The sequence below is a fragment of the Symsagittifera roscoffensis genome, chromosome 10 (genome assembly GCF_963678635.1).
Source record: "Symsagittifera roscoffensis chromosome 10, txSymRosc1.1, whole genome shotgun sequence".
NCBI lineage: Eukaryota > Metazoa > Xenacoelomorpha > Acoela > Convolutidae > Symsagittifera > Symsagittifera roscoffensis.
In genome coordinates this window covers 28,349,114-28,357,410 of record NC_087071.1, presented here as the reverse complement: position 1 = coordinate 28,357,410, position 8,297 = coordinate 28,349,114, and positions in this window count along the sequence as shown.

Genomic DNA, 8,297 nt, shown 5'->3' with positions numbered 1-8,297 from the left:
TTGAAGTTTTTGAATAGCGTCAATGCGTGATTTCAGTGGAGTTATTGTTTTTCTTTCTATGTTATGTCCTAAGAATTTAACTCTTGTCAAAAAGAAGTGTGATTTATCCGGGGCGGCCTTCAGATTTTCGTTCTGAAGTATTTGATGATATTTTTCTAAAACTTTGAACATTTCGTCTTTTGTTTGTGATTGCATAAAAACATCGTCTAAATAGGTGATTGCGTTTTTCTTGAGTATTAGTGGTCTAAAAATTTTGCTCATAAAAGCTGAAAATGCTGCTGGTCCTATGGATATTCCATAGAATAAGCGGTTAAATTCATATTGTTGGTTTCCGATAACAAATTGTGTTAAACGTCGTGATTGTTCATCTAGTGGCATTTGATTGTATGCACTATTCATATCGGCGGTTGTAAAGTATTTGCCGTTTATTTTTGTTAAAATAACTTGTATTGGTTCAATGGGCCAATTACATTTTGATTCGTCTATAAGTGAATTGAGGTATCTAGCATCGAGAACGATTTTTAATGATTCTCCTTTAGCTAGAATGATAACGGGGTTGATGAATGTGTTGCCTTTTGGTTGTTCTTCTTTATTAACTGGTGATATAATGTTGTATTGTTCTAAAATATCGAGTAATCTGTTTACTTTATCATGTAAGTGAATTGGTACTTTACTTGCTCTCTGTTTTTTGAAAACTGCGTCTGGTTTTAATGGGAGATGTAGTGATGAACTGATTTTGCCAACATCGAATTTTGATGTTGCATAGACTGATGAATATTTAATTAGCTGTTTGGCTAATTTTTCGAATTCGTCTTGTGTTATTTGTGAATGTTGGAAATTAAACATTGTTAAAAATTTTTGTTGTTTCTCTGTGTAGTTACTGATGTTGAATGTAGGTTTGAAATATGGAGTTTTTGTGAAATAATCCGTATTTCTGTTTTCGTTACTTATTATATTATTTATAGGTAATTCTTCATTAAGAATTGTAGATTGGCAAATATCTAGTAATTGGAGTATATTATTTACGCGATAGGCTTTTTCGTGTATTGGTGGTATTGGTGCATATATCTTTTAGATAGTGATCTATGATTTGTCTTTTGATTTTTACATCGGGGAACTCTGTTTTACATGGACTGATTCCGGGTTCAAATAAATTTACGAGTAAATTTTGACAAAATATGTGTTGTCCTCTATCAGTATCTGCGTCTACTATAAAAGGAAAGATTTCATCGTCATCTGGAGTTTCGTCACCTGGGGTGTGTGTTGAACTCATTTTTTCGTTCGATGACTGTTAATATGTAATTATTAATGTGTCGAATTGGTTGATTCCAATTGTATAGATGTACTGGTTTGTGTTTGTACTGCTTTTTTATTCTTCTTTTTCCTCTTTGTGATGAATTTGAAGTTGTTTCTGAGTCAGAAAAATATAATTGATCGTGTTGTGGGTAATTTTTATCTATTGATTCTTTTAATTTGTAAAGTTCGTCTAAACTGTTGGTTTCTGATTCTGAAAATGCGTTTCGATTTTTTGAAAATCTTTTTCGTGTTATTTGTCTTTGTTTAGTTATTATTTTCCTCTTTAGTGTTTGTCGTTTTGTGCGAATGTATCCAACTGTTTGTGTATGAGGTGTGATTACAAGGTCGTATTTTTTGTTATCTATTTCACAATTGTGTAAAATGATTGTTTGTTTATTTCCTAGGTTTTTAAATGACATAAGGTTTAGAATGACGGATGCAAAGGTTGTTAAATGATTTCTATTTTCTTAAACTGTTAGTTCTTACGATTTTTTGGTTAGCTTAACCTGGGTCTATTTGTTCAGGGTTGGAGAGAAAAGTATATCGATTCCGAAGAATGATTTTTACTTTCTCGTGACTAGTATAAGCTAAGGTGTTAACTTACTTAATCTTACTTAGGGGTAGTGATTGTGTTCAAGGGTTGGAGAATAGTAAATCGATCCACAAGGTTCAGGTATAATTAGAACGCGAGTAGTTCGTTAGATACTATTTTAAACTTACTAAGTCTAAGATTTATCTTGGGCCTGGTAAGAGGGGGGGTCAAGTGAAGGATGAATAACCGAAGTTCTTCACTGTTTATCCTAATTTGAATGATTAGTTTTGTTTTAAAAATTTCTATTAGTCCTGGGTTTTTAGAAAGGGTTGGGTAGTGAATCGACGTTTGAGGTCGTTAGACACTAATTAAGTGGGTGGGGGAGAACAAAGTTGTTCTGTTTGATCCAAGGATAAGCCTTGATGATCAAATTTAAAATTTAATTAAGTAGAAAATGATTTAAGATCCAAGGATAAGCCTTGATGACCTGGTTTTAAAAATTAAGTGACTTTAAGTTTTAATAAAGTTTTAAATTTGTGTAAAGGAAAGATTAGTGTTTTATGATATTAGTGAGTTGATGATTGCTGTTGTGTTTTAGGTGATGAAGCTGGAACAACAAGATGATTTATGATTACTAACCATTTATTGTCATGCTGCTAATTTTTATTTTTATTTTCCAATAAATATTTTTCAAACATGTTTTGTATAATACTGCAGATAGGAAAACGATCTTAGATCTTTTTACCAATCGTTATTGTATAATATTAATTTTGTTTAGCGCCTGAAATGATTTTGAAGATTAACTTCAAGGTTTTATGTTTGCAAATGGAAATCTAAATTCATTGCAAGTAGTATTCGAAATATAAAAGTTTGTTCTGGCTTTTGCCGAACTATCATATAACTATACGGCAAGTTTCTACTTTGTCGTATGTCGTCTTTGGTTCGAGGTCTTCTTCCAATTCCGGGTAGTTCTATTATGGTTCGGAATATTGGCTCTGATCTATTGAGTCGGAGAGACATTTCAATTAAATTATTGTCGTATAACATTTTGTAAATGTTTTTGTCTAATTTCTAATCTAATTTTGGTTAATTCTAATCTAGTAAGGTCTTGTTCGAGACTTATGGTCGCACCAGATGAGTTATGACCGAAGTGTATAACTCATAGAGTAATTTCGGATAGGGTACACCGTCTGCTCGTCACGCTATCTTATTTTCGGCCGGATAGATTCGTGCAACTTCTTAGTCTAATACCGATCCTAATCTTACTCTTATACTATCTAGTCTCAGGTTGTTTAACTAGTCTCTGCTAGGCTCAATAGATCTAGGGTATACTGGTTTATTGCGGCTGCTGAAGTGCTCGGGAGAGTCCAACTAATTTCTAAGTTAAATTCAAATCTCTCTGGTGCTGAAATTACAAGTAACTTCAGCACTTACAAATAAGTGGGTTGTTAGTTAGATGGATCATGATTGGTTAATATTAAATACTTTACATTGGTAAAACATTTAATTTATCCAATCATAAAATATAGTTTAGATCAGGTTTCATATTCTTGATTCCCACAACACAAAATTGATCTTGAAAAGGTCGAAAATCTTGCATAAAATGAGAAACTTGTTTCAAGACCCGGTGAATGATGTCAACTGGCAGGAATCGAACACAGTTGACTACAACATAACTGCTATCCCTACCAAGTGTCAAGGAGGAGCTCAGACACTGATTTACACTCAAAATTCGTTCCCATCACTGGAACATCTGGAAAATGGCTGTGAATACAGGATTTTATACGCTGCGAAATGTCAACTGCCAGACGGATCTTTCTTGACTTCAAACAATGTCGAATATATACAGACAGTTTGCACTGGTGAGAATGAAGAAAGGCAATATATTTCAATCATAAGATTTGCTCTTTTTTGATCACGGTCGACCATAATTGTTTTAAACTGGTTTTAAGTTGAACAAATAAAAAAGTTATGTTTTCAGAGCCAGAAGTACCCATCAACACCGTTCAACTTGTAAAAGCAACTTCAAGCGAGCTGACTCTAACTGGATTTGGGGTGAACTTTGACTCAATTTCAATCCAAGTAGTTAGCCAAGACTGTCCAGAAGTAAGACGTACCATAAATTCTTACTCTGGAGAGGTGACCGTTGGAGATTTGGTTCCTGGCTGCACGTACAAACTGAGATATACGGCCGAGTGTCATGCTAACCCAAGGTCAAATGATGTGAAGCAGACTAGTGAATGGACTTCAGCCAGCAATGCCCTGTGCACCGGTTGAGTTTTTGATTCATAGTTAATTCCAAATTGTTGGCAAAATCCTTTTCGGTCAACAAATCTGAACGAAGTTAATGAACCTAAAACTGCTCATTTTGACATCGAATTTTAGCTGCTCACTGATTTCTACTCACAAAAAAACGCTGTTCAAAAAACTTATTCAACTAAAATGCAATAGTTTTTGACTGATTAAATTGCTCAAAGTCGCCGATTTTGTCTACAATTTGGCAGTCACTATAAATATGAGTCAAATGAGTCAATTTTTTACTGTTTAGTTCAGTTAAATCTAAATAATGCCACATTGTTGGCAATACTCGTGACCTTGAGCAATTCAACTGGTCAAAAAATGGTAGTTTTAGGTTATTTGGATTTTTGATATGGCTTTATACCAGCTCAAATAAAAAAAATTAGGCGTCAAAATGAGCAATTTTAGGTGAATTCAAATAAGGTTCAGATTCGTTGACCGATTACCGAAACAGTTTGAGCATTCAATATTAGATAGAATATTGAACCTAATTGGCACGTTTTTTCATACCTGACACAGTGATGTGCATCTAAACAGTTTTTAAAGGAAAATAAAAATTAAAAGGATAACAATTTTATTGAAAGGATCTTTTAAATGATTACATTACAGTAAACATTGTAATCGAAGTTTCAAGTTCTCAGTTTTTAGACGATTTCTTCTGCATTCCGTCAGACTCTGAGCTTTAGAAAACATTCTTTCCGCTAATGCAGGCGAGGGTATTACAGATAAAATAGTTTTTGCTACTTTCGACAACCTTGGAAAACGTTTGTTTTCTCGTTTGAAGAAGTCAAATGCCAAAATGTCCTCATCGATAGCAAGAAAATCAGAAAATTCTTTATTGAATGTCGTACACAGAGACGTGGGGTGCTGTTTCTCGGGACACACGACATTTTTTTTAAATATGTCTTCAATAGGATCGTCAATAAGTTCAATTGTTTCACTTTCGGCTACTGTAGCTTGTAAAATGTGGGGTTCCTCAGTCGTCAAACTTCGGCCCATTTCTTCTAGGTACAACTTTGCTCTTTCTTCTTCAGAAGGCATCAGTGCTGATCTTTTGTCTTTACTTGGACTCAGCAAGGTTGCCGCACAAAATACAGTAGAGAAATCACCAAATCGTCGTATGTGGGAAAGTGTCGTGTACAATCTTGCACAGAAATTTCTTGCTTCTTGATGGATTCTTCCTTCACGGCTCCATTTGTCAAGAATGTTTGACAAGGTTCTGATAGTAGGTATCACCAAATCTGCATACGGACATTCACTTTCCAGTATACGACCAAGTTTTTGCACGTTTGTAAGAATTTTAGCCATGTCTTCTACCGCCAGAGAGTCTAGAAGATGAAAAGGACGCTTTCTGTTTCTTTTGGCTTCATCCAGTTTTCAAGACACGGTGTATTTCTTGCACAGTTATATCAGATCTAGTACTGTCAACCACCATAAATTCAAGAACTTGAAGTATTTGTGTCCAATTTAGATCAATTGTTGATACGGTAACGAGTAAACACTGTTCACCACGAACGTCGCTCCAATGATCAAGTTGTATTCCAAAATAGTTCGCTCCCTTAATTCTTGAAAGGTTTTCGCTAGCAATCGATTGTATGTCATTTTCGATTGATCTGGAGTTAGGAATAGACTGGTATTCTATAAGAGCCTGGAGGAAAGACCTTTGAACAGGATTCCGGAACAAATTCATTGGTAAGGGCGTTGAAGCAAATGCAAAGGATACTTTACGACGTTTTCTTTCCCTCTCAGTAACAACAGAATTGTTGGTTGATAATCTCATTTGATTTGCAGGGCCACTTGACTCTAAGAAGTGTAAATAAAGATCCGAATGTAACCTCTTCAGATGATCCTTTGCACTGTTTGTGAAGTTTGTTTTAACAATTCCTGATAATTTCTTGGGACAAACAGTGCATTTGTAGCATTTATCACCTTTTAAATACTCGAAATGCTGCTCTAGAAATGGTCGAGTGGCAAACGACTTTCTTCCCATAACTAATTGTTTATTTAGTTCACGTAATTAAGTACTTTATTGATGCAAAGGTAAGTTAAAACAATGTTACATTCAATTCAACGTGCATAACATTCCTCCAACATTGTAATAGTTGAAAGAGCGTAACATCCAATTACATTCTAGTTCATAACGTAATTACGTGCATGATATTCTGTATATCTATGCAAACACATAAGAAACCAACCAACATAAACCGCCAACCAATAAGAAGCAAGCACAAAGACTGGCTCTATGACGCAAGGCAAGCGACTAATCCTTTAAATAAGTTGTAATTTTTAGAGGATCATTTAAATGAAATCCTTTTAAAGGATTGGTATAAAAAGGGCATAAAAATTAAAGGATCCTTTAAATATCCTTTAAAAGGATTATTTAAATGCACATCACTGACCTGACATGCCTTGAATAAATTTAAGTTAATGTTAATCGACACTGAAAAATTAGCGCCCCAATGACTACGAGTTGATAAGCCTATCTCGATTTTTTTAAGGGTTAACTTAATTTACCGTTTCATTATTTTTCAATTTTAGTTCCCCGAGGAGTAGATATATCCTTTGTGTCATTGCGGCCAGAAACTGATCACGTTCTATTTGGTGCACCCTCAACCTCTGATGTCAAACCCATTGAAGGAAGGATAGACGGGTTCAGGATCATATCAATTATTCCAGAAATCTCCTTTTTTCAATTTGAGCAAGTAAACGTGCCAGCTGATGGCACTATAGCTCTGCAGTTTCCTCCCGCTGGCGTTTTCTCAATTCAAATCCAGAGCTTCATTTCTGGATGTGGTCAGCTTAATTCCCATGAAATTGCCTCCATTCAGTACTGCTCTCGTAAGTCAAACATTTTTCAGACTATTTAGCCTCAGGTAAAAAGAAAAAAACTTAACAGATTTTCACAAAAAAAAACAGTTATTTCTTCGTGCCGGTCATGATGACTAAACATTAAGCAATGCGAAAAATTCAGAATGGGATTTCGAAAACCAGACTTTTTGATTGAAAAAAAAGCTTCAATATTTTCTGAGATTCTTTTAGATCAGGGATGGTAGTTATCAAATCAGGGGCGGATCTAGGAACTTTTTGAATGGCGGGAGGGATGAGGATTTGAACATTTTTTCACAGTTTTGACGATTTTCTTAGGTCGACCCAATGGTTTTACCGAGTGTTTCCAGAACAGATTTTTTCAGAAATTTTATAAGAAAACAGGTTGAAAACTCAATTTTAGGCACTTTTTAAGGGGCGCTCTCTCTCTCAAAGTTAGTATATATTGGCGCCAAAGGTGCCTTTGGAAAATATTTAAGATTGATTGACAGAAAGTGGATGCTTTAACTAGTACCATATGACTCTTCTGTTTAAGAGGTGTTCGAATCCCAGAGTGGGGGCATCCTTCCCTTAAGTTGCCCCTGTATCAAATTATGGTAATTGACATTGTGCGGCTAAATGATCGGCCCAAATTATTGATCAATAATTAAAGCCAGTTTTTGCAATTTGTTTTTTTTTAAAATCTAAGTTGTCGTGTTGTCCGTTAAAATGCTCAAAACAACCGCATTAAATTAAATACACATTATTTTTTTTGTTTTTTTTTGTCTATAAACAAGTTAAAAATGGGAATGAATTTATTCTTAAACTTTTTTAATACATTACCAAACTTCTGATGCTACAAATCAAGCCCTCGGCACTAATTGATAATTCAATCAGTTTTGGACAGTTCAAAGGGAGTTGATTGATTGAAAACTTTCGCGCTTTCGGTCCATCGCCCATGAAAATAGTCCCCGCTGGATACTTCTTGGAAAATGGAAATTTTTTCTATTGGTTGAGGGTGGGTTTTACAATACAAAATCAACCAAGCTTTACCAAAAAAAAATCAGCCGTTCTAGTATAAGAAACAACTGATCAATGGGAATATCTTAGCTTGAGGTTTCCACTGGTGGCGCTGCGCGCGCGTTGTCGCATCGCGGAAATGACTGGCTCTAAATGTCCAAAAACATCTAACCTCTGTTGGCAAGCTCGTAACCTGTTACGCTACTGCGGTGGTTACTATTCTGGTGATTAGGCTGTGTATTTTAAATGCTGCTAAACAAAAAATTTAACCTTTAATGTGCTCAAAAAGTGACCAAGCAGAATTTGAGTTGCCTAGTTTGGGACCGAGTATGACCAATTTTTCTTT